This window comes from Protopterus annectens, chromosome 1.part1 (assembly GCF_019279795.1).
Source record: "Protopterus annectens isolate FY-2018-M chromosome 1.part1, PAN1.0, whole genome shotgun sequence".
Lineage (NCBI taxonomy): Eukaryota > Metazoa > Chordata > Ceratodontiformes > Protopteridae > Protopterus > Protopterus annectens.
The window spans coordinates 1,568,908,503-1,568,936,489 of NC_056726.1; positions in this window are offsets into that span (position 1 = coordinate 1,568,908,503).

The window sequence follows — 27,987 nt, forward strand, 5'->3', positions numbered from 1 at the left end:
TAGATTAGTACTAAGCTAACTGCTCTTGTGAGCCATTTTAAGCCTAGCCAATTATCCCTTGTGAGATTCAAACCCTGCACCTTATGTTTGTAAGGCAAACACCTTAACCATTAGGCCACCCTCCCACCCATCATAAAACCTAAACATCAAAAAAGTGGTTGGCCTTGACTGCATGAAACTCTTATGGGTACACATGCTATAGTAAACAAACATTACTATCAGGTAATCTGTATTTTGTACAATGCCAGGTGGAAATCATACTGCACTGTCTTATTTATCATTCACAGTTCAAGGACAGTCCAATGTCTAATGTGCCAGAGGTTCTGAGAGACACTGAAAAAAGCTTGTATGACTGCTGACTTTGCTAAAATACACATTAATCTTGGAAAGTCAGAATTACAACATTAAACAGCAGGGTAAAATCAACACATTTCATTCATAAACAGTCCACCCACCATTACAAAACAAAAGTATCTGCTTTGACCCTGCCAGGATTAAAGTATAAATAATTGTAACAGGCTATATACTTGCATTAATTTAATTTAGTTGACAAAAGCATTAGTCACAACTTATTTGTGCCAGCTTGCCTTACACAAATACAAATTTCATTTTATTTTACTTTTTGTTTGTCCAACTAACTTTAGTAAAAAAACCCTTTTCAACATATGACCTGGGAGAAACGCTCTAACATATTACAAAGATTTTCAAACAGACATTCAGTATATATATATATATATATATATATATATATATATATATATATATATATATATATATATGAGTCCTGGTCTTATAATCAAACGTACGTTTCATCGCAACGTACATGATCGAACTCACTTTCGCGAAAGTGCTTTTTGTCAAAAATGCACTTTCGCTGAAAGGTGACTAAGCAAACAGTTTGCACATAGATTTAGTTGTACATTAACTGTACTGTTGATTCTACAACTAAGGAAGCTGTTGCTTAGATTGCTGTACAGCAGTGATAAAGGAATATTCCCTTTTCCTCGCTGTAGTGCAATCTCTGAGTGAGAATATTAAAGTAGGGGGGTGCAGGTGGCTTGCCCCCCTGCATACACGTGAATACTGTTTTATTTCTTTTAGTTTTTTAGCGTGTTTTTTTTTTTTTGTTGCGAAAGTTCATTTTCGATAAAATGCACTTTCGTGAAAGGGAGTTCAATCTTATACGTTTCGCTGGATTAACATAGATCCATATATATATATATATATATATATATATATATATATATATATATATCTATAAAGAAATATGAAATAACATACTTTAAGAATGACTTATACATTTGATAATTAGATTACATTCATCTGAAAGTACAGACAACTATTACAGTCTTACAAAGCCAGAATTACAACAACAGTAAACAGCATGGCCAGTTGTTTCATTCACATACAGCCCCAATCCCTATTGCCCACACCACCCGCAGTATCTGATTTGATCTTGTGAGATTACAAGACAAAGAAAGGAGAAAAGACAGCATTGTTATTAACATATTCATTTTGTTCACATAAACAATAGCCACACTTCAGAGCTTGTGGTCGATCTTACTTCACTCAAATGCACATTACTCTTGCAAAGCAAGTCAGAAGTACAACAGTAAGGCCAATCATTTAATTCACACATACTAGACATAGCCCTGCCAGCCCAATTGCCTACCCACAGTATCTGCTTTGAGCCTACAAGGTTTAAAATAATGAAAAGCGAAGACACTGGTTACATTACCGTGTTTCTTTCACATTACATAGTCAAGAGCTTGCAGATGATTTTACTTTAGTCCACCCATACACACTTAATTCATGCAAGGCCAGAGTTTCAACAACAAAACATCCACACACCATCCTAATCTATCTTGATTGGCCATGATCAAAGATATTAGTTTAAAAAAAACATTTCCTCCACAAGCAGCCCCCAAAACACACTGTGTACCTAATATCTGTTTGACCCCTGCCAGGATATTTTATTAGAAAAAAGACACCCACAGTCAAGTAGTCTCCAAAACACACTGCCTCCTTAGTTTCTGGTTTACCCTGACAGGATATTATATTAAAAATAAATTAACAGTCCCCAAAAAACATTGCCTCCCTAGTATCTGGTTAATTCTGCCAGGACAGTATATTAAAGAAAAAGAAAGTCATCAAAGCTCTCAAAACACACAGGCTACTACTATCTGGTTGACCATGACATTGTATTATATTAAAAAACAAAAAATCAACAGTCCCCCAAATGTATTGCAGCCCTTGTATCTCGTTAACCCTGCCAGGAGAGTATATTAAAAAATCGAAAGTCATCAACAGCCCACCAAAACAACCAGAAAACAAAAATGTATCCAACTCATCAAGCGTACCATTCAATAAATTAAAACTATCATCCAAAACCCACAAATAATGTTTTGAAAAATCCATAAAGTAGAATTGATGGTATACAAGTCGATTCCAAGATGGTGGTCATTTGAATAACACCCTCTCAATGAAGCTCTTACCCAAACTACTGGAAACAACATAATAGCTAACAAATTGTGATATACGAGTATCTCACAGAGAAGAAGAGCCAGCACTTAACCTGATTTCATTTTACTGACCTTCAAAATCGTGAAACGCATAAGATAAACTTATTTTTGCTATCTAACAGATTCCAGCATGAGTTTCCACGTGTAAAAGAGAGGCCTAAAGGCTTCAGCACTTCAGCAACAGACAGCGACCACGAGGGAAAAACGTAAGCAAAGCCCCGGCGAGTAAATGCCTAAGGAAATTGAAGATATGGATACTCAAACTTCCAAAACTAAACTATTGGCAATAGCATTTCTGGAACAAGAAGTTATAGCTAAAAGATAAACATGTCCAAAATACAACATGAACAAGTTAAAGACAACACAAAACAAAGGCTGAAAATACCATTCATATGGCATATCTGAAGAGCGCCCTTTTACCATTGCAATCCGTAGGTCAAAGTTTCTCAGAACAGCTTAATAAATTTGGAGGTACAATAAACCAAAATTTCTGAGAGACTGGACTTAGTAGAAGGGAAAACCAAATCTGATGAGATGGAAATTGAGCAGCTGAAAGCAGAAATAAGAGCTAAACACAAGATATTAACTGACATACAATTAAAAATTCTGGACTTGGAAGCGAGGAACAGATGGAATAATCTCATTATCAGAGGGCTACTGGAAAAATACGAACAGAATCAACTGCTCTCAACACTTAGACAAATCTTTGGTGTTTTGCTACAATCAAGGGAATCTTCAGATGAATGCATAATTGAAAGAGCGCACCAAGCTCTCTATTAAAACTACAGGCCAATCTCTTTAATGAACGTCGACATTAAAATTCTATCATCTTTGTTAGCTGAAAGACTTAAAAAAGTAATCCTATCCTTGATATCTAAAGAGCAGTCAGGTTTCATATCCAACAGACACACCTGGGACAATACATTGACACTGGAAACTATGATTAGCCTTACTAGGAAAGATAAAAGTCCAATATATGCAATGATATTGGACACGTAAGGCATTTGATAGGGTTAACTGGAACCTTCTGTTTACAGTACTATCTTACTTTGATATACCCACTGAGTTCATCAGTACTGTCAAGATTCTGTATAATAGCTCCTACATGTGCTTATATATCAATAAGAAATTCTCAAAACCGATAAAAATTTCAAATGGCACCAGGCAAGGATGCCCCTTATCCCCTCTTTTATTCAACTTATGCGTAGAACCCCTTTTTTATCCATATTGCAAAAGGCACACCACTCAATACCCAAAATACTGCATAGCAGGATAAGTCTGACCATATTTGCAGATGACCTGAATCTATATTTCAAACATCCCTTGGTAGATATCAAGAAGTTAGTTACTACCTTAAATACCTTGGCACATATATCTGACTATAAAATTAACCAAAATAAATCCTATATATTCCCGATCAATCCTACAGATCACAGGGAAAACCACTTTCCAGAATCTCCCTTTAATATGGTTTACTCCTTCAAATATCTAGGGATTTGCTTTGACCATTCTTCCTCTTCTACATTGCATTGCAACTTAACCAAAGTATGGTCGGTACTCTCCCAGGACATGTCCAGGTAGCAGCAGATGAAACTGCCTATGCTATCTAAAACATCTATCATTAAAATGAATATCCTCCCAAAGCTTCTCTTTCACTTTCATTCATCTCTCTCCTCCATTCCTAATATGTTTTTCATTAAGATTCACAAAGCTCTTGCAAAATTCATATGGCACCCAAAGTCAGTAAGAGTATCATACCAAAGACTTATTTTTGCAAAATCTAGGGGAGGTCTAGGCATGCCAGACCTTCAACTTTATTATAGAATCCTGCATGCCAACAGAGTAATCTCAATTGCCAACTACCATCCAAACAACCAAATATGGACTCATTTCTTGGGTAAAAATGTGGTACAGCCGTGTTCTGAATAATAATTGTAATCCCAAAGCTCTCCCCTTCTTAGACCCATTAACTCTTAGGAAAATAAAGCTGCATCATATCCTGAAGGATAAAGTCAAAACTTTTCAAGAGATCTTTAAATGCTTGAAATTAGAACAAGCTCTCCTTCTATTCCAACCCATCCACCTAAACCCTAATCTCAAATTGAATAATAGCATGATTAACCTTGTTGATTACCCTCTAATAAAATATTACACACTTGGGGATATTGATTAACCTTGTTGATTACCCTCTAATAAAATATTACACACTTTGGGATATTGAATAATAGCATGATTAACCTTGTTGATTACCCTCTAATAAAATATTACACACTTTGGGATATTTATAAATATAGAGATTCCACACTTGTAGAACTACAAGATATCTTAAATTTAATCAAAAAATACATCATAATACTGTGGCAAATAAGAGAAATTATTGCATCTTTACTTCAATGTCTCACTATTGATGAGTCTGACTCCAACCAAGTATCTAAATTGTTGCAAGTCTTATCCAGCAAAAAGAGTATGTTGACCCTCTCTTATAATTTTATACATACAATACAGTATCAAGATAAAATTGTGTACGTGGACTACTGGGACCAACAAGGTTCTAATCTAGCTGAAGAACAAAAAATATCAGCCATCAAATCCACTCTCCTATTCACCCCGTTTGAAAAGCTCACCTATACACAATTTTTGATTAACAATAACTCATACTTTACGCCTGCTCATTTAAATAAATTTAACCTGAATGTATCTTCTGCATGCCCCTGCTCCTCTTACCCTCACGCTGACATTTTACACATAATATGGTTTTGTAGATACTCTCACAGCATTTGGTGCTCTCTCATGGTGAGACTTGACAAGATGGGGTACCACAAATCAACCCTTTTGTTAGAGATGGCATTATTACATATTACTAATCTTCAAATATCAAAGTTAAGATTTCATATCTTAATAACACTTTGCTTATTAGTCAAATTCTACATAACTAAACACTGGCTGGATCACACTAAGATGTCTTGGAATATGGCTGTTAAATACATTATTTCACAAAAACTTCTAATAAAAATTCTAATAAACGTACCTATTTCCAGAAATTCTAGAATATCATATTCGAGCATTTGGCTGACAACTAAGTATCGGTAAACTTAGACGGTACACTGCTACTAAAAGCTTTTCCTCTATATGCTTCTTTAACTCTTTTTCTTTTATCTCTCTTGTTTTTGTGGCTCAAGATAAGTATTAATTTTTCTCTTCTGATTTTTATGTCTCAAATGAAGGGTAATACATTATGTATAGTTACAGTACCTACCTTCAATCATATAAGTTTTTCCCTAGGTTTATCTTCAGGGGTTGTAATATCTTTAAGCAGCACTATTGTACATGTTGTATACAGTTAGTAGTATTATGTCCTCCTCTTTATTATTGTTCATTTCTAAACTGCAGTTGTTTGTGATATGTTTATAATGCAAAATTAATAACATTTCTATTTGAAGAAAAGAATTGATGGTATACAAATATTGCCACCAATATAAAACCAGACTTATGTAAATGGCCACAGATGCTGCCTCCATTGCAGCCTCTCTAACTCTGTGATAGTATTAATTTTGAAAAAAAAAATCAGAATTAAAGCCATATGAAAACAAACATCAGTGTCCTTAGTGGACACAGTCCTGGTAGACAGTAACACTTTTCTAAACCATTCAAGTTCCTGTCATGTGGAAAATAAGTAAATAAATCACTAAAGTTCTGAAGTCAAGATATGTACTATGGATATAATGGTTATTTTGTATGATGGCTTCTGATTGTGAAATGGGTCATTTTTCCATACTTACCAAGAGCTGTATCTAGTTTCCAGTTGTTCTTTAATATTTGGTGTGAGAATATATTAAAAAAGGGTATTCCATTCCCATTCACTGTATCACATTGATACTTTCAAAACAACAATGTGCTATATGTTCTGTCATTCTCTGTTTCATGGAAAGCAGAAACTGGTGAATAGTAGAGATAAAGAAGGTTATTATTATTATCATCAGTGTAATGTGTGGTCTCAGCATGCATTTAGAGCACTGGAGTCTAGGTGGCAAAGGGATCACTGCTTTTCTTGTTTTACTGCCCATTCGATGGATTGTATGATTTTTTCACTGAATTAGGTTCCAATGGAAGCTTCCTTTATGGAAATAATATTAACTTGAGAAAGCCTGTCCTCTCCCAGGATATGTTCCCTGTTAGAGAAGGATTAGATAATGCTATAGTAGTACCTGAAAGGCATGCCTGTGATGGAATGGTTTGTTTCAGACTGATGCCAGATAGGAAGAGCTGCTAGGGGTATCCACAAAGCTAAATGGAGTGGGGTGATGGAGGAGTTAAAATACAGATTAAAGTACATCTGATGAGTTCCAGTCAGCTTGCCCATCACGGGGAGAGAACGCTGTGAAGGCATCAGTGTTCCATAATACCTATCAGAGGTTAGGTGCAACAGCAGTCTACAGGCTGCTTTTACTCTGTGCCCATGTTGTGTGGTCACAAGGAAGGATTGAGAAAATAAGGCACAGAGAAATTCTTAGAGCTCCAGGGATACAGCTACAATGGATCCATTGTATAGCTTTGCAACCTGGAAATGACTATGACTCTGTTTCCAGACTGAACTACCCCCAAAGAAGAAATACTGTACATTAACTGGGTCAATGTCTCGTTAAGAAAGTTGACGCTTTTAGAAGGTATACTTTCTAAATTTGCCAGTGTTGTCCATCTCTCTCAGAGTAAAACGTGTCATCAGATCAGGTCCACCTGAGCCTTTTTGTTATTTTTATAGTTTTACAATGTTTTACATTATTTTACAATTAAAAGGTAATGCGTGGTGCCAGAAGTGAATAGGTAACATTTAAAAGTTACCTCTACCATTTGTATGCGTTATTCTTTATAACAGCCTTAAATAAACATGATACCAAGAAAACTGCTGCAAATATGACATCTGCAATGTCATTGATGCCTTGTGACAAACTATAACTGCAAGGTAACCTAGCAGAAAACTGGAAGTCTTGGCGCTAAAGATGTGAGATTTTTAATGTTCTGTCAAAGAAAACTGAAGTAGAATATTTTTTACATATAGCTGAAGCAGAAGCTATTGAATTATACAGTACATTTGCCCTGGCCATCAATGACAACACAATCTTTTTGCTGTATAACAGAACTTTAAATCTGAACCAAAAAATCAGCCCTGTAACTCTCATGGAGAGATTCATCTTTAGTATTACAGGAAGTACGAAGTAGACGTACGTGCAGCAAGTTGAAGGTGCACTGCTCTTTGCTCCGCTGTCCGATCGAATGAACTACTGTTGCTGCTGACTGTTTCTCTCTTTTTCCCAGCATGCAAAGCACAGGAAGGGAAGAGAGTGAGAACCATTCAGTAGCCATCCTGCCATCCACATCACGTATGTGACTGCAGACGTGGCAGTTCAATCCCCTTCCACTTTACCGCGGTTACAAAGCACATAGACTTCTGGGCATCTGTACACTGATGCCTTTTCTTCTTAATGTGGACTGGTTTTATAGCAGTCTGGATTTACAGAAGAAACTAGTTTTTATTTTAACCCGGAACCCGCCGAGCATGTATGCGCGCACAGTTTGAGTTCTGGGACTTTAACAGCAAGTCAGTCAGACTCACAGCTAAGCAGCCACTGCCAGCCAGTATTAATTTACAAATACTAAATATTTTATTTTCTTTCTTTTCACAGCTGGGAGGCTGCAGTCCTGCAGTCCGATGGCACGAGCCACCCCTGGTCTTACCCTTACAATTTTCATTTGGAATATTGTCAGTGTAAAACTCTTAACAAAGTCCAGTTATCTCAAATATTTAAATAATTTATTAAAATGATTGAAATATTTATTTAAATGCTATGATCGTACCTGAACTGGTTACTGATCTGTTTTATATGAAAAGCTTTTCTTACGAATTTCATAGAATTATATATCAAAAAATATGCCAAGTGTATTTATATTTGACACTACATTTTTTATTTTTGATGGAAATTGTGATCAGTTTCACAATATTTTGATATGTTATTATATCTTTTTATTACCTTGGTGTGGTGACACAAACAAGTATCTTGATATGCGATGTATTTAAACAGTTATACCTATTAGAACACTCTGTGGCTGATACTGCATTGCAAAATGCATCATATTGTTTTCTATCTGTCTATCTATCTATCTATCTATCTATCTATCTATCTAGCCATCCATCTAGCTATCTTTTTCAGAAGTTCATTCCTTGGTTTCCTGGAGGCACAATTCTACATGAGTCCAAAATATATTACAACTTTGAGTTATACAGGAAGGTTTAACCTATCAATTAGCCAGTTCACGGGTAGTGGGTCTATGGTGAGCCTTTATAAACCCATTGGGAGGGGGTTATAAAATCTGTCAACCTTTTGTCTGGGTTTAAGCAAAAAATCAGGGCTCAGTGATGTAGCTGCTTTATCAATATATTAAAAATAGTGTATCATCTTGGGGGCCTTATCAACTTTGTGTGTTTCTTCTTGGCATACTAGTTATATGTATCTGGTGTATCACTCTAGAAATTTAAAACACAGTTGTTTAAATATGGATGCAATTCAATTAAGTGGGATGCTCTTTTCAACCTTTAGCTTGACTGAGTTTTATTTCAATTTTTAGTTTAATAATATTGATCACTGCCTTTTCTGTTGTTGATTGTTTGTGTCTTTTGGCTTTTTCCCGGTTAGGGGTCGCCTCAGCGGAACTCCGGTCTGCTAATGATTGGTAGTGGATTTTTACGTACCGGGTTACCAGCCCTGATACACAATCTTCAATGAAGGCATGCCCCATTCACGTATGCCTGCACACAGAAGACGCTCTAGCTGAGAATCGAACGGGACAACGTCTTGCTATGAGGCGACAACACTACCGCAGCACCACCACTGCAGTGTACTACCTTTTCCATTGTTGATAATTATCCTAATAATTTGATGTTGATGCAATCAACTACCTAAGAAAGAAAGCAATGGATAGTTTGGTTATCCTTACTTAAACTTATATACATTTTAATAAAAGGCATTTGCTTACTTACAGGGTTCTATAGTTTTATATCAGTAGTGGGATGCAGTCTGTTATCCAAGCCACTTACAGCAATATCTACATCTGTATCTATATGTGTATCTATATTTATATCTATATCTATGCCGAGTTTGGGTTGTTTAAAAGAAAAACACTTATGTCAATGAGAACTTCATCGAATTGCAACACATAAAAAATAACTAAAAATATAACCTACCCCCATATCTCAAGCCTTCCTCTTCATACTACCTTTGCCTCTTAAACTGCATAGCACTTCAATAATCTTAACTCCCTGAGCACTTCCTAACCGTAAGTTTCCCATTCTGATCCATAAACCTAAAATCCCTGATAGGTTCATAGGAGGTTACTAGACTAATGACCCTAGGGCCTTTACAAGCCCAGCTATAAACCTGTGTTCCCGAACTGACCTTGATTAGACGCTTGTATTCTCACAGCGAGTCTATGACCAGAACTGCTTGCCCCTGTCCATGAGAGACATAGGTGCCACCCCCTGGGTTTGATTTATGGTCTCCCATCCAATTCACTAGGTTGCACTTGAATAGTGTTATTGAGGACCTCTGCTTCACATAAATTGGGAGTTTATTCCAGAGGAGTGTCAATCTCTGGGAGATATATCTGTGTGTCTTGCATGTTCTGTTAATGTCACAGACTGGGTTGAGATCCCTGGAGTGAGTGACTCTTGCCCCAGTTGATTTGCAGATGTGCAGCAGCTTCATTGGGGCAGAGTCAGAGACTGCTCTGTAGATCAGGCACAAGAAACCTCTGAGCACCCTGTAAGATAAAGAGTATAGTGACATAGTCTTTCCATGTAGGTTATGTTTTGGAGGCCCTGACTTTTCTTGGTGAAAAACCTCTGTGGTGTCTCCAGCTGCTGCAGGTGTCTGGTGGGGTACATGCAAAAGGGAGTATTGTACTCTGTTATTGGTCTGATGAGGGTCAAGTACAGGAATTATAACATCCTGGATGTGATGCCCTTACTTATGATAAGTGCAAAGTAGAATGTTTTCCTTACAACTGTGGACACATGGAGATCAAAGTTTAGAGTGCTATCAACCTTTGTTCGCAAATCTTGCACTACTGTGTTTGAGCTTGGGGGGGGGGGGTGCTGTCAATATTGTAATTTGCAGGGACTTCCTCTTTACCAAAATGGATAATAATGCACTTTTTCGGATTTAGTTTTAGTCCATGGCTTTGGCACCAGTCATTTGTCTGTGTTAGCCTTAGATAGGGATACTAATTAGCTTCATAACTAGCTTTAGAGGACTTTACAAGATATCTGATTTGCTTGTTCAAGTTGTGGAGGGTATTCTTCTTCTGATGAGTAACCTCCCTCTTGTTTTTAGACATCAGTTTCTTCCTTTTGTTATATAACCTAATCATGAGGTCCACCAGGGTGTCCTGTTTTTTTGGGAGGACATAGTTTTGATCTGGTTAGGTACAGCCATTTCTATACAGTTGTTTAGGTGGTTATACAGGACATTTGTATGGTTCTCTGTATAGGAGTCATTGTTGGCTTTGTCAGCAATGGGGGGTTGAAACTTTTTATACCATCGCCTAGTAAGCAGTAGTTTTCTTTGTGATTTTTTTTCAGTTTTTGTGCTTCTTTGGGGGTGTCAGGTCTGATCGTTACTATAGATGAGACAGATTTATGGTCTGACCTTACTAGAGAAAGAAACAAAAAGGGGGTAGTGCAGCGACCCACCCTCCCATCTCAGTGAGTACTAAGTCTAGGACATTTCAGTCCCTTCTGGAGGTGCAGACTAGCTGTTCCAGGGCATTTGTATTGACAAAGTCCAGGAACCTAGGGGTGAGAATGTTTGTGCTCATGTTTGTCACACAGTCAATGGAAGAGCAGTTGAAATTTCCCATGATCAAAGTATTTGGTTGTACAGTGAGTGACTCTAGTAAGTCCAGGTGTTGTACAGTGAATGACTCTAGCAAGTCCAGGTAGGCCATGTGCTTCTCTTGGTTCATGGTGGGAGATCTGTAGCTAGCAATGATGTGGTAGGATGCCTTACTCATAATTAGTTGAATCTGGAGTAGCTCAAGAGAGACATGCTGTTTAACCAGTCTCAATGTGTATTTGGCTTTAATGAAGGTGGATACAGCTCCACCTTTGGTTTTTTCACACTTGTTTTTGGGTCTGAATGTCTGGAAGGCATTGTAGCCTTTCATAGCTGGAATGCTCTCTGTGGTCTTGAAACATGTCTCAGTGACTGCACAAACATCAGCATCTTCCAGGGTGAGGAGTGCTTCCAGGGAGTGCAGTGGCTCCTAGCATTAAGCAGCATAACCTTGAGTGGATTTTTTTACATCAGAAATGTTGTTGTTTTGACATTACCTAAAAAAGGCACTATGGGAGAGGCAAGTGCTTTTGCCAGTATCCAAAAGCTAAGAGGGTGAAAACCATCTCTGACAAAGCAGCGTGGTTTGCCAACCATGTCTTCCCAGAGTGACAGATACTGAATCCCCCTGGATTGACACCAGAAGCTAAGCCAATTGTTGAAGTCAATCATTTTTTGTCTATATTGTGGCATTATCTAGATGATCTGGATGAAGTTAGAGTGCTGCTTAGGGCTAGGAACATACCTGCCTGGGACACATATTCTGAGAGTTCAGTCATGTCTCTCTTCATATAATCCAGAAAGGTACATTTGAAGTCATTCACCCCAACATGTACTATGACAGAGTCATAGCAGTAATTGTTGTTGAGTGACTGGAGTGCATGCGTGATTTGATGGATCCTGGCACCTGGCAGGCAGCTGACCATGACCTTGTCCTTGTCCAGCCTGTTGAGGGAGACATCTGTAAGTCTCACTATGGAGTTGCCTATGACCAGGACATTTGGTTTTGAGGTAATTTGCCTTATCGGCTTATTTGCTGACACTGGTGTGTGGATTGTTATATTTAGTGGATTCTATTTGTTTTGCAGTGCATGCAAGTGGTTTGCACTTGGGAGGTCTCTGGTCTTTTGGTAGCCCTCTAAAGTACCTCTATGTATGTGGGTTTATGTGTTGTGACCTTGTTTTGTGTGGCAGAAGATATGTGTGTGTGCTGACAACCGGTTTGATGTCCAGTTTGTTACATCACAGAATTGATTCCAAACTCATAGTGTAATTACATCTCTCACATACTGTATTTGTTTGTTTTAATGGTCAATGGTTGTCAGTCATCATCATCATCATCATCAGCCCCCTTTTTCCCATTTTTTCGATATGGGGTCAGAGTATCGTTTTAACTGTCGCCAACTCTCTCAATTCAGTGCCACACTCCTGCCTTCTTCAACACTCATGCCTGACTGTGGCAGATCTTCTTTCAGACAATCCATCCACCTCTTTGCTGGATGCCCTCACTTCCTCTTATCTTCTTCCTGTATGTCCCAAATCTTCCTCACCAGATTGTCTTCTACTTTTCTACACATGTGCACAAACCTCCATAATCTGTTCTCTTCAATCTTTTCTGCAAATGGAGCTACTTTGGCTTCTGCTCTTATGTCCTCATTTCTTCATCTGTTCCACAGTGTGTATCCTACCACCTTTCTCAGGTACTTCATTTCCATCACCTCTAGCTTCTTCAGCTGTTCTGCCTTTACTGCCCAGGTTTCTAAACCATACAGTAGTACTGGTCACACCACTGTCTTGTACACCTTACATTTCAGCTTCTTTGGCATTCTTCTGTCATAGACTACCCCTGATACTCTATGCCAGTTGGCTGCAGCCCCTCTGATTCTAGCTTTGACCTCTTCATTCAGACTACCCTTCACCTGAACTAGTCGTCCCAGATAATTGAAGCTGTTTACCTGTTCCACTATCATCCCTTCTATCTCTATTCTCAGCTTCTGTCAATCACGATGGCTGGAGAAATGGTTGGAAACTGGCTGTCAATTACGGCAGGTTTTTACCATAACTACTACTGGGGAGTGGGCTAGTTTGACCAGAGTTTGCTCTAAGACTAACAAAGGGGCTTATTCTATTGAAGGCTAGTGGTGAAAATTATGGCAATGCTTCTCAGTGGGCAACTAAGTTTCCCACAATGCAGCAGGGAAGCTTGGGAGGGTTCACTAATAGATGTCTAGGAGAAACTTGTCTTTCAAGGCATTTGCATCTATACAGGGCACTGCTGAACCTCACTGAGCAGTGGGCAGCTACACAAATGTGAGGTTTAAGTACAGGAGAAATTAAACACTTTTAAGCTAAACTACCAATGGGGAAGCACACAGTGAGCTTCCCTCCAATCATCTCCAACTTACATCATAGGATCAGGAGAAATTACTAGGCTACTGGCTGTGGGGTCCTTACAAATCCAGCAATGTTTAATGCCCAAGTCAGCATCTGTTGCCCCTTTCCAGCAGGGACGTAAATGGGATCCCAGGGGGGAATTTTCTTTCTCCCAGCCAATCATCCAGGTTACACTTAAAAAGGGACAATGAGGTGCTCTGCTCTATCATGAAGAAGGAGCCTATTCCACAGATGGGGAGCTATTGGGACACAAATCTGTCCTGCCAGCAAGTTCTATTGATGTCACAGGCCATGTTTAGGCCCCTATTATGAGTTGTGTGCATGTTATTCGTTTTGTGAATATGCAGCATTCCAAATAAGGTGGGGTCAGAGATAGCTTCATATGCTGCACAGAGATCACCTCTGAGCAGTCTGTATGAAACCGAGAAGAGAGACAGGGTCTTTGACCTAACTGCATAGGAGAGGTGGTTGAGACCCTGTATTCTCCTGGTCAGGAGTCTCTGCAGTCTCTCAAGCTGCTGTAGGAGTTTGGTAAGGTACATGATGAAAGGAGCATTAAACTCGATTATAGGGCTGATAAGTGAAGACTGCGGGGAGGTAATGACTTCTTTTTTTCCTGGATATGATACCCTTACTTATGAGGTGGGTCATAAAGAATGCCCTTCATACTACAGAGGCTACATGGTGATCAAATGTCAGGTTGTTATCAACCTGGGTACTCAAATCTCACACAACTGATTGTGTGATTAGGACATTGTTGTTGATATGGTCATTTGTATGAGCATCATTCTCTACAAACAGAATAATGATACACTTTTTGGCATTGAGCTCGTGGCCATATTCTAAACATCAGTCATTAGTTTGGGTGAGACCATCTTGGAGAATGTCCCCATCCTTCGGGGAGTCAGTGACAGCCCCCAGTTTGCAGTCATCTGCAAATCTGGTTAGCCACAGACCTTTGGTCTTAGCCTGCACTTCAGAGAAATAGATTCCAAAGAGCAGAGGCCCAAATCCTATCCCTGAGGTACACTACTAGTTACAGGTCTACTACTATGGGTAGATACCCCTATTTTGACTGCATAGGTTCTGTTAGTGAGCCAACTGGCTACCCATCTAGTGACATATAGGTTGATGCCAAGCTGAGTTAGTTTGTCTATGATGCCTGAGTGACAAATGGTGTCAAAAGCCTTGGCCAAGTCAAAGTAGGCAGTATGCACCTTTTTTCCCCTCATCCAGGGCCTTGGTAACTGTCATAAAGAAGTCCACCAGGTTTAACAGGCATGTTCTCCCCTTGACAAATCTAAACTGAGTAGGGTTGAGTGCTTGAAGGCTACCAATGTCCTTGTTTAAGAGGTCCAAGATAATGCTTTCCATGGCCTTACAGATCAGGCTAGTTAGGCTACTGGGCCTGTAGTTCCCTGGATCAGTGGATGCACCAACTTTATGTATTGGGATGACAGAGGCAGACCTCCACTCAGCTGAGACAAATCCAATACTCAAGCTGAGATTGAGCAGGGTGCACAAAGGAGCTGAAAGTTCCTGTTTGAGCTTGTGGAGGATGCAGGCTGGAATCTCATCAGGACTCACAGAGAGGGCATTTATGACCTGCTCATTGGAGGTGAGAGGTGGAGTGCAACTGTTGAGGATGACCTGATTAACTATTGGTGGGGTCAGGGGGTGAAGTTTTCACTGAACCAATCAGCTAGTATGTTAGCTAGTTCGACGGTGTTAGTGTGAGTGGTACCATTTATCACTAGTTCTGTACAGCACAGGGTCTTACTCTTGAGGTTATGGACATAATTAAAGAAGGCCTTGTGGTTGTCCTTTGTTGAAGATGCCAGTTTGGACTCATAGTTTGCTTTAGAAGAGCTCACAAAGGCACTTATCTGCTTGTTCAGGCTGAGAAGGGATTGCTTCCAGTTTGGGACCTGCTTCTTCTTACTCCTGGACATCAGTTCTTCTTTTATTGTAAAGTCTGTTTATGATAGAAGTCCACCAGACTGGTTTGCTCTTCTTAGAGGAGTATGATTTGGTCCTGTCAGGTATCACAACATCCATGCAGCTATGTAAGTCCTTATGCAGGTCCTTGGTGTAGGTTTAAGAATCTAATCCCACATTGGAAGAAGGAACTACAAAGCTGGTTAAACCTGCCCACAGGAGGTCATAATCAGCTTTGGAAAAGTTTTTATGTCTGCTCAGGGCAGGCTGTGTTGGGGGTAATTGTGACTTCAAAGTACACTGGTTTGTGGTCAGATCTTATCAGGGATGATGACAATGTAGGGGTGCTACAGTGATCTGACATGTTGGTCAGTATCAGGTCTAGGACACTTTTGCCTCTGCTGAAGGTGTTGACCAGTTGGTCCAAGGCATTAGAGTTGACAAAGTCAAAGAATCTCTGGGTAAGTGCATTTTGGCATGTGTAATTCTTCCACTCTATGATGGAGTAGTTAAAGTCTCCCACATTCAGGATGAATGGTGGAATCTTGAGGGATTCAAGTAGATCCAGATAAGTGGAGTGGGTGTCTTGATTCAAGGATAGGGACGTATAGCTACCTATGACCTGGATAGGTGTTTTCTCTATAGTTAGCCACACGTAAAGTGCCTCATGTGCATCATACTGGTTGACTAGTCTTGAGGTGTGTTTATCTTTAATGTAAATTGAAACTCCACCTCCTTTAGTTTTATTTCCTTCAGTTTAGGGTCTGAAATTATGGAAGGATGAATAGCCTGGCAAGGCAGGGGTGCTTTTGACAACTTTGAACCAGGTTTCTATGATTGCACAAATGCATCTTCTAAGGTTAAGAGTACTTTCAGTGAGTACAGTTTTGTGTTTTGGCTCCTAGCATTTAGCAGTATGACCTTTAATGTCTGTTTTGATTAATTTTTTACACTGGAAATTTTGTCCACGTGACATTGCCTAAAAACGGCACTATGGGGGAGGGAAAATCCTTTGCCAGTAGCTGGAAGCCCAGGGAGAACATATGAAGGCCATCTCTAGCAAAGCACTGAGGCCTATCAATCATGTCCTCCTATGCTGTCAGGTACTGGATCCCCTTGGAATGACATTAGAAGCTAAGCTTCAATCATTTTCTGCTTGTAATGAGGTATCACTCTAGGTGATGGTAAAATACTGTCTAAGGCTAGGGACATACCTGCCTGGGACACATAGTCAGTGAGCTCCATCACCTGCCTGGGACACATAGTCAGTGAGCTCCATCACCTGCCTGGGACACATAGTCAGTGAGCTCCATCACCTGCCTGGGACACATAGTCAGTGAGCTCCATCACCTGCCTGGGACACATAGTCAGTGAGCTCCATCACCTGCCTGGGACACATAGTCAGTGAGCTCCATCATATCTCTCTTCATAGGTTCATAGGTGTGTACTAGGCTAATGGCCCTGGGGCCTTTACAAGCCTAGCCCATAGGATTACCCTGGCATAGTGCCACCTGACCTTAGTTTCCAGTGTCTCTGTCATGTAAAGTCACTGGAGTTATCCCTGGGGTGGATTTTCTGTTTCCCATCCACTCATCAAGATTTCTCTTGAAAAGGGTCAGCAAGGTGCTCTGCTTGACATGTATGGGAAGTCCATGCCATAGCATGGGCAGTCTCTGGGTTATGAACCTGTCCCTCCAACATGTTCTGTTAATTGTGGTAATGAGGTTGAGGTCTCTGGAGTGTGTGGTGCGGAGGGATTGGGATTTCTTTAGATGTAGCATTTCTAACAGACCTGGGTCAGACATGGCTTTGTAAGTCAAGCAGAGATCTCCTCTAAGTAGGTGATATGACACAGAGAATAGTTAGAGTTTTTTGAGTTTGTCCATATACATCAAGTGTTTAAGGCCTAGGATCCTCTTTGTGAGGTACTTTTGTGGCCTCTCCAGTTGTTTCAGGTGTCTAGTGAGGTACATGCCAAATGGGGCATTGTACTCGATGACTGGCCTAATGAGGGAAGAGTCGAGGGAGACAATGACCTCTTTCTTCCTGGATGCAAAACCCTTAGTAATGAGATGTGCCACATAGAAGGACTTTCTGACCACAGTGGCAATGTGGTTATCAAAAGAGAGGTTGTTCATATAGTTCAGAAAGGTACGTCTCAAGTCATTCACTCCTAAATGGACAATGACAGAGTCATAGCGGTACCTGTTGTTGAGAGACTTGAGTGCATGTGTAATGTGGTGGATTCTGGCACCTTACAGACAACTCACTGTAACTTTCTCCTTATCCAGCCTGGTGAGGGGCACATCTGTGTGTCTCACAATTGAGTCTCATATGACTAATATGTTGGGTTTATTGTTTGGCCTTAAAGGATGTGAGACACTAGTGTGCGTATTGTGTGTTTTGCAGTGTGGTGTTCTCAGGTATGTGCTTGTGCTTCTGCTTCTGCTTGGGAGGTCTCATGTCTGGGTATGTTTCTTGTGAGAACCTGCACATATGTGGGTTTGTGTTGTGTTGGTGTGTGGGGTGTGTAAGGTGCAATGTTTGTGCAGACAACCTTGTCTGTGTCAGATATATTGGCTTTTGAATGAGAGAGTTTAGATTCCAGGTTCTTAATATAGTTACATCTCTCACAAATTGTGTTCATGGGTGTTATGAGCAGAGGGTTGTCTGTGAACATGGGGCAGTTGATACACTGCCACAGGATGCCCATATCAACCAGACTGGCTTGAATAACTGCAGGAGACTGCTCATCCATATTTGCCAGAAGCTGGGTTCAATGGAGTAAGGGGGTAAAGATGGCAGGTCTGGGGCTTGTTCATCTATAGGTGTATGTATTATATAGGGGGCTTGGCAAGTTTAGTGCACTGCTGCCTCACAACCTGCTTCACAGCCACGAGAGCACACAGGCTCGGCTAAGGGAAAATGTGAAGGAGGAATGCCTCGTCAGAAGTCTACTACAGCTCAGCGGCACTGTGCTATGTGACCCACCAATCCTGTTTCAGCAGAGGGTTCCGGTCAGCATGCTACTCTCACTAGGGTGCAGAGGGGTTCCCACCAACAAGAACAGTCAGGAGAAAGTTCAGTGTAAACCAAAAGTCCTGGTGCAGCAAATTTGTTCCAGGGCTACACTAATCTACACAAAGTACAGATCTTTTAAGTAAAAAAGTTGTGGCACACACCAGCAGGAGCTAGAACTTAAAATAGCTTATCTGGCTGAAAAAGCACTAACACAGTTCAGATCAAGCAAGTAGACTAAAGAGAAGCAATTGTGGCAGTCATTACAGCAGTTAAGAAGGTCAGAACACCTTCACAGAAATAAAAAGAAATAAAAAGAAAAATAAAGAAAAATAACACTTAGTGCAATCAGGCAGTTAATTCAAGTAAATGCAAGTGCAAATATTAGAAACAGCAGACAAAATAATACTTAGCTTTCAGAGAATTTCATGAGGTAGTGTCTGTTTGGCAAACCACCCACCTCAAGGAGCTCGGTTAAACAAGTGTAGGCCTGCGGAAACATGGGGTTTAAATACCCACCAATGGGAGCCTTTCGAAGCAGAGATAATAACCAATGAGGATCTGCATAATCAGCTAACCATTAATCCCATCTCAGCAGGGGGTTCCGATCAGCAAAGTACTCTGTCTAGGGTGCAGAGGGGTTCCCAACAACAAGAATGGCCAGGAGAAAGTTCAGTGTAAATCAAAAGTCCTGGTGCAGCAAATCTGTATAAGGCGCAGACTACACACTTCTGCCACAAGGGTGTAGACAGAGCCCTCCTAATGTAAGATGGCTCGAATAGAGCTCAAGTCTAACAATACAGTCCAGAGTCAGCAGATCTGAATCTAGTCTATACTATATACTAATTAGTTACTTAAGACAACAGAACAGCTTTTATAAAGTGCAGAAAAATATAGTAAAAATCAGCAAAATGAGGTAGCAAAAGGATAAAATATATGCAGCAAAGTGCAAAGAGTACTCAAAAACTACTATTTTTTTATTTTAGCAGTGGATGCTTTGGATTTTTGCAGAATCTCTCCAGACTTCTGTCAAAAGTCGCAAAACGTTGAGCAGCTCCTGGTTATATGACTTGCAGAGGTACTACCCACTGCACAAACCAGCATCTCTTTGAGCAGCTGTGAACAGCGGGAGACTATGAAGAGCATTTCTTATAGAAGATTTTAGACTGGAGAGGTTTGCTTTTATACAAGGCACAGGGAACTGTGTTTGTGCAAGGGTTTTGTACCAGCAGGATGAAAGACTTTTACACAATTAATCCCTCAGGCCAGTCACATAAAAACACAATAAACTTTAAGCCATCAGTTTCCCACTTGGATGGGTTGAATTCAGTTCTGCTCCCACCAGAGTGCAAAAGAAACCTTTTAATTTAATGTAAAATAAACTGGTTTTGACCTCAAGTGCAGCAACACATGCATTACAGAATTTCTGCAGTATCAGGAACCCTTGGAAATAAGTTCACTATTTTTATTTATTTTATTTTATTTATTTACCGGGAAAGTCCGACTTGGAATGAAGCCAATTTTCAGCATAGGTTCAGGAAAAAAACATCCAGATGCATGTCTTTGTAACTGTATTTTTCTGTACTTTAAAAAAGCTGTTCTGTTGTCTTAAGTAATTAGTATACAGTATAGACTGACCACAGGAAATGCTCAACAAAATACAGAAAAAAGTATACAACTTAAGATAATATTTTGGCAGACCCAGGAGAACTTTGGCAAACTCAGAATGGTTTTGCAGTACCAGAGGAGGTTAGAGAATATTAGAATACTGTTAAAACAACCTAACAGCAGCACAGTAACAAATAGATGATATTTCTTTAACAAGTGCAGGCTGAAAACAATGACAAATTCAACTAAATCAATAAATGTAGCACAGAAGTGTTAAATAGAACTAAGAGTAATTGCAAAAAAAAAAAATACTTATATTAGCTTTGTAGATCCAGATTACTCCCTAATCCAAAATTTCTTGAACCTCTTCTTAAGCTTAAACTCCTTTCCCGTCCACTCTCTGACCCTAACCGAAAATCGCATTAGCAGTGTAAATAAATGACAAATATTTATTTAGTAAGATTGTTAACTAATGACACATGATTCCTGTTGAACACACACACTTCGATCACCAAAGAATCAGGATTTGAACTATCCTAATTCAACAAAATCCTGCAAAATTTAATCTGCTTCAAAGAGAAGACACGATGACAGGACTAAGTTATCATTTGTTGGTCTCGCACGCTTGTTGATCAACCGCCCTGTTGACCATCTGCAGTTGACTAAACAGCTGTCAACCTGACCCACACTCAATATCTTCAGCTGCACCCATGTTTTTATGTATGTGTGTATATAAAGACACTCTTAGTTTACTAAAACAAAGAGATAGAGCCTGGTCTCACTATCAAAGCAGTAAAACTAAAGAAAACCTCACAACATACCAGCAACTTAGAAATCAGGCTAAAAATCTAATTAAACATGACAAACAAAATCTACTTCCATGCAAATCAACTAAAATACCAGAACAAACCCAAAAGATTCTGGAAAACAGTAAATCTCCTTCTCAACCCAGGAAAACCCACTACCCCAGCCCCATCACTAACCAACCAAAATGAGTCCATAGCTACTCAATTTAACTCCCACTTTATTAACTCAATAACCTCCCTACTTAGCAACACCCCCAGTACTACTCCTACCATACCTCACACTCCTAACAAAACACTACCCTTCTTGAACTAAAACCATTTCAAACCAACTACATTAAAACTCTTATCACCAAATTAAAACATTGCACACTAACCACTGACCAGCTACCTAGTGACTTTCTTCAACTAGCAGCTCCTTCCATTGCTTACCATATAACTGTTCTAATCAACCATTCTATCTCTGAACAGTATTACCATCCCTTTGGAAAATATCCCACATAATACCCTTACATAAAGGCAGCCATTCAACTGATAATTCCAACTACAGACCCATAGCAGTTCTGTCCCTACTTGCCAAAATCTTAGAAAAATGTATACACAAACAGATATTAGACCATTTCCTGACCAATAATCTATTATCCAAAACACAACACGGTTTCCGGCCTAAGCATAATACCAGTGCAGCACTCATCAGCTTTACTGATACTGTATACCAACGTAAAAACAAAAAAACAACTAGTATCTGCTACCTTCCTACACATGTCAAAAGCATTTGACACTGTGTCACAGCAAATACTTCTAAACAAACTAGCCATCTACCACTCCAGCTCTAAAACCCTAAAATGGTTTCATAGCTACCTGACAGAAAACAAGCCACTCTATGGGAAAATAAACTCTCAACTCAGCTACCTGTAACAGTTGGGGTCCCACAAGGCTCAATCCTTGGTCCACTCCTATTCATTATCTTTACTAATGACCTTCATACTGCAGCTAACCCAGCCTCAATTGTACAATATGCCGATGATGCTTCCCTGATCTGTTCTGTCCCCACTATCAAAGAACTTCAAGAAAAAACTCAAGCAGCCCTCCACAGTATAGAAAACTATCTAACGATCCATCAACTTATACTTAACCCCCAAAAAACAAGCTTACGGTCTTCCACCAAAACCCAACATCTAAAAATCTACCTCCTATCTTTATTTCCTCTTCCAATAGTACCATAATAGAGCCAGTATAACATACAAAACTTCTTGGTGTTACAGCTGATAGTGGACATAGGTTGGCTGGCTAGAGCTCCCTCATCTCCTCTTCCTGACTCAGCTACTTACTGCCCACACAGTCATATACAAACCCGACAACTGCCCAGCAATATGAAATCTAGTTCAACTCTATAGTAACCTAACATCCCTTAGATCTGCTGACAAAATATTGTTAAAAATTAGTAAAGCCCAAAACTTATGGCATCTCCCTATTCTCTCATTCCATAGCCAAGCAATGGAACTCTCTTCCACAGCATATTCTCACTATCAACAACACACTATTATTTAAACAGACCCGTAAAGAACACTTCTCTAAACATAGGCTCTCCTCCTGTACTACCCCAGGCTAAACATCTGTACCCACAAATATTTATATCCTCCATTTTTCCTCCCTTTCTCAGTATCTCCTGGCTTCTTTGAATCTTTCTCCCAAAAGAATTCCGAAAGAATAGTATGAAGTATGGAAAATGGACAATGCCTGATATACTTTTATAATTGCTTATAATTGCTCAATATTTTTAATATGTCTAACTCTGTTACTTCCTGATTTCTTTTTTCTAACACTACTGTAATAACTTGTAATTTGTATTCCTGTGTATGTCCTACATTAATTTTAACTTGTGTATGTCATATGTAAATACTATTGTAATCCACTTTGGAGCTTTTCTCCCTGGGTCTCTGCTGAAAATGAGCTTCTGGCCCAGCCAGACACTACCCAGTTAACAAATGAAATAAATAAATAAATATATATATATATATATATATATATATATATATATATATATATATATATATATATACAGGTTCACTACAGAAGACCGAACGCCCATATTACCGACGCTTGGAATCCCGAGACCAGAACACCGAAAGACCAGATGATCGCAAGACCAGAAGCGCGAATTTCATAATCCTGATGTTCGGAGATTTTGAGTTAGCGCTTCTGGTGTTGTGGTTCAGGTAAGTATGTGTGTGTAAGTGTGTTTGTGAGGGGCTTTAGTGTGTGTTGTGACTGTGGTGTGAGGGACTGTAATGTGTGGTTGTGAGTTTGTCTTGTGTGTATGTTTGTGTGATCTTGGAGTTAGAATATTAAAGTAGAGGGTGTGGGGGGGTGCAGGGGGGCTTGCCCCCCTGCTTAAATATAGTGTAGGTTTATTCATTTGATTGTGGGGGGAAGCTGTGTGTTTGTGTATGTGTGTACTGTATGTGTTTCAAATGTTCGCGATTTTGAATTTCGCGCTTGCGGTCCGTCGGTCTTGTTGGCTTTTCTGGTATTTGGTCTTGGGTGTATGTGTGTCAGTATTGTGGGTTTTTGGTAATTTGTAGTGAACCCATATATATATATATATATATATATATATATATATATATATATATATATGTATATATATATATACTAGGTTTTTGTGATATAAAAAAATGAGACCACAATAAATCATTTCAAAACTTTTCCCACCTTTAATGTGACCTATAACCTGCACAATTCAATTGAAAAACAAACAAATCTGTTAGGGGAAAAATATAAAAATTGTACAATAAGTTGGTTGCATAAGTGTGCACACCCTTAAACTAATACTTTGTTGAAGCACCTTTTGATTTAATTACAGCATTCAGTCTTCTTGGGTAAGAGTCTGTCTGCATGGCACATCTTGACTTGGCAATATTAGATCACTCTTCCTTGCAAAAGTGCTCCAAATCTGTCAGATTGCAAGGGCATCTCTTGTGCACAGCCCTCTTCAGGTCTCCCCATGGATTTTCTACTGGATTTAGGTCTGGGCTCTGGCTGGGTCATTCCAAAACTTTAATTTTTTTGTTGTGAAGCCATTTCTTTTGTTGATTTAGATGTATTTTTGGGGTCATCATCGTGTTGAAAGGTGAAATTCCTCTTCATCTTCAGCTTTCTAGCAGATGCCTGAAGGTTTTGGGCCCAAAGTGGCTGGTATTTGGAACTGTTCATAATTCCCACCACCTTGACTAAAGCTCCAGTTCCAGCTGAAGAAAAACAACTCCAAAGCATGATACTGCCACCACCATGCTTCACAGTGAGGATGGTGCTCTTTTGCTGATGCGAAGTGTTGTTTTTGCACCAAACATACCTTTTGGAATTGTGGTCAAAAAGGTCAACTTTGGTCTCATCAGACCATGACACATTTTCCCACATACTTTTGAGAGACTTGTTGTATTGTTTTGCAAATTTTAGCTTGGCCTGGATGTTTTTCTGTGTAAGAAAAGGCTTTCGTCTTGCAACCCTACCATATAGTCCAGACATATGGAGAATACGGGAGATTGTTGTCACATGTAGTACACAACCAGTACTTGCCAGAAATTGCTGCAACTCCTTCAGTGTTGCTGTAGGTCTCTTGGCAGCCTCCCAGACCAATTTTCATCTTGTCTTTTTATCGATTTTGGAGGGACGTCCAGTTCTTTGCATTGTCACCGCTGTCCCATATTTTCTCCACTTTTTGATGACTGCCTTCACTGTGTTCCATGGTATATTCAATGCTGTGGAAATGTTTTTGCACCCTTCTCCTGACTGATACCTCTCAACAATGAGATCCCATTGATGCTTTGCAACCTCTCTGGGAAGCATGGTTTTGCTGTAGCAGGCAACAGAGTAAATGTCAGGAAAATCCTACTAGAACAGCTGAACTTTATTTGGGGTCAATCAGAGTCTCTGTAATTGATGACAAGTGTGTACCCAAGAAGACTGAATGCTGTAATTAAATCAAAAGGTGCTTCAACAAAGTATTAGTTTAAGGATGTGCACTTATGCAACCAGCTTATTGTACGTTTTTTATTTTTTATATTTTTCCCCTCTCAGATTTCTTTTTCAATTGAATTGTACAGGTTATAGGTCACATTAAAGGTGGGAAAAGTTTTGAAATAATTTATTGTCGTCTAATTTTTTTATATCACAAAAACCTGGCATTTTAACAGGGGTGTGTACACTTTTTATATCTGCTGTATATGTATATATATATATATATATATATATATATATATATATATATGTATAAATCTCTTAACCTAAGAACATCAAACTGAATACAAATTACCCATCCCTGCATTAAACTGATTTCAAAAGAAAAACTCTCTTATTTTGCAATCATTCAAACAAAAATGGAAAATAAATAAATACATGATTGTATTGAATTATTGTTTTAAAATTGCATTGTACAGTGTTATATAATGCATACTTCTTTCTTTTATACTTTCTGCTGTTATCTTTCATGAATCTGTACTGTTAACTTTCAGCAAGTGTAATCATTGATTGCAAACTGTCTTTTTGCACTAATGCTTCTCTCGCTGGATCTCTACTGAAAAAGGGTATCTTAGGCCTAGTCAGACTAACCAGGTAAACAAATGCCAGTCAATCAATCAATCAATGAATAAATAAATAAATCACAAACACCTAATACTACCATCAGGCACACAATTTATCTGAATAGCAGTATGTCAGAGGAAAGGTTTTTAGAAGGTGATGTGCAGGGATGCGGTTAGGTCTAATACACATGAGTAAGGACTGCCAGTGGGCTTCATTATTATTTTCTCACTTCTGATGGAATATCTTTATAAATCTGTATTAGTCAATGACCCCAAAGAGTATTATACATCAGCATCTTGATTGTTATTGCTTTCTCTCCATTCATTCATTCATTGGTTGAATGACAATCAGTATTATGTCCTTCAACCTTATTGGCATTAATTTTTATCTACAAGAAAGCTTTCCTGGCATCTGTTTTATAATCTAGTATTGATGTATTCTGTATGGGCGTACCTTCGTGAAGGTTGTGCATTAGGGCCAGCAATGCAGCACGTAAAAATCAACTGCCAATCATTAGCGGACCGGAGTTCTGCTGTGGCGATTCCTAACCAGGAAAAGCTGAAAGGCACAACATTGATGTATTCTGTATCCAAGCCCACTAGTCTTAGTGTATTTACTCTATACTTGTAAATGTACTTTATCCACAATTTATCTGTTACCCCTGGCAGTGTTCCGAGTCACAATCTCCTATTAGTAGGGAATTAAAACATAACGTCAGGACTTATTCGGGGTAAAGCTCTCTCAGTGACCATCTCCCAGGCTATACAACCAAACATTTCACACATCCAGTTAAACAGTATATTTACAAAGTAACATGCAACCTTTCCATGTTTAACCCAGAAATTTTCATTGCTACACGATCATCTAACTGAAACTTCCTAAAAATCCTCCCATTAGACAATAATGAATTCAATACAACTTTTTGAAATATCCTGAATAGCCTTGCACCTCCTAGAAAGAAGAGACTAAAAACAAATAATGCAATTTGCCTATCCAAAAAGAGACAGAGAAAAAGCAGGGAAAGAATGGCAAACACATAAAACATCTCAATATCTCGAAAATTTAAGAATGCTCCACAATCGTACTAAAAAGTAAATAAATAAAGACAAAATATACTATAACTTTCAGAATAATACTAAACACAGTCCTAAAAAATTAAAGAAATCTTACATCCCGGACAAAAACTGAACCCAAACCCCTCTCCCTATAACTTACCACTTGAAATAGAAATATGGTTCAACTCTTATTTTTAGATAGTTTAACATTTCTAACCAAGGATTCCTCAACATCTAATCCCAACCATGTCCATCAGCTACATATTACCACATTCACTTTACATGATTGGTTCTATTTTACCTACCATTGATAGGTGGTAAAGTGGATTACTACTTCTAATGAGTTTAGATGATTGGTGCAGACATAAGTGCCAATGATAGTTCATAACTAATTTTTGGGATGGTCTATGTAATGTTGACTGGACAAATGATGTTCGATTCAAACTGACTCCTTGATACATATGCAATGAAATGATCAGTGTTATTAGTAGAACTTGTGATTGGCTGAAAGGGATTTTTTGGTACATTTTTAAAAAAACGATGACTGGCTTAAATGAAAAGCTTGCTAGTAATGTGTTTTTAATTTTCTTATTTAAATTTAATGTAACTTGTACTTATTCTGATGAAGTTTTATGACTGAATAAAATAAAAGCACTCAATGTAGTCATCAATAAGCCATTGGTTGGTATTTATTTATATTATCATTAATTCAGTTAAGATCCGTAGTCGAAGTCTCTGAGACCAGGAATACAGTTTGTTTTATCTGGGGGGGGGAGTACAGTCAGCCCAGCATCAGTGGCATTCCTCTTCATCTTGTAGTACTGGATACACAGAAGGTTATGTCAGGGAAGCAGCAATGACAGGCATCCTGTGAGTGAGTGAGACAACCTACAGTGTTTAACATGTTGGTGATATCTTCCAAACTTGTGTCATCCACAATGTATCACCAGCTCATCCTAGAAGATTCTTGCCATGTTATCACAGGGCGTGTAGTATAATATCATTGTCCCTGAAAAAAAAAAGATAAAAGTAACTTTGATCACTGAAATTGCTACACCCAGTGATTACAGTGTCTTATGTACAGACAGACACAAAGTCATGAAATACCAGAATATGCAGGCAGAAACTAGAGCAGTGTGGAAGCTATTCAGACAGTTCCAGCAGTAGGAGGAGGAACATA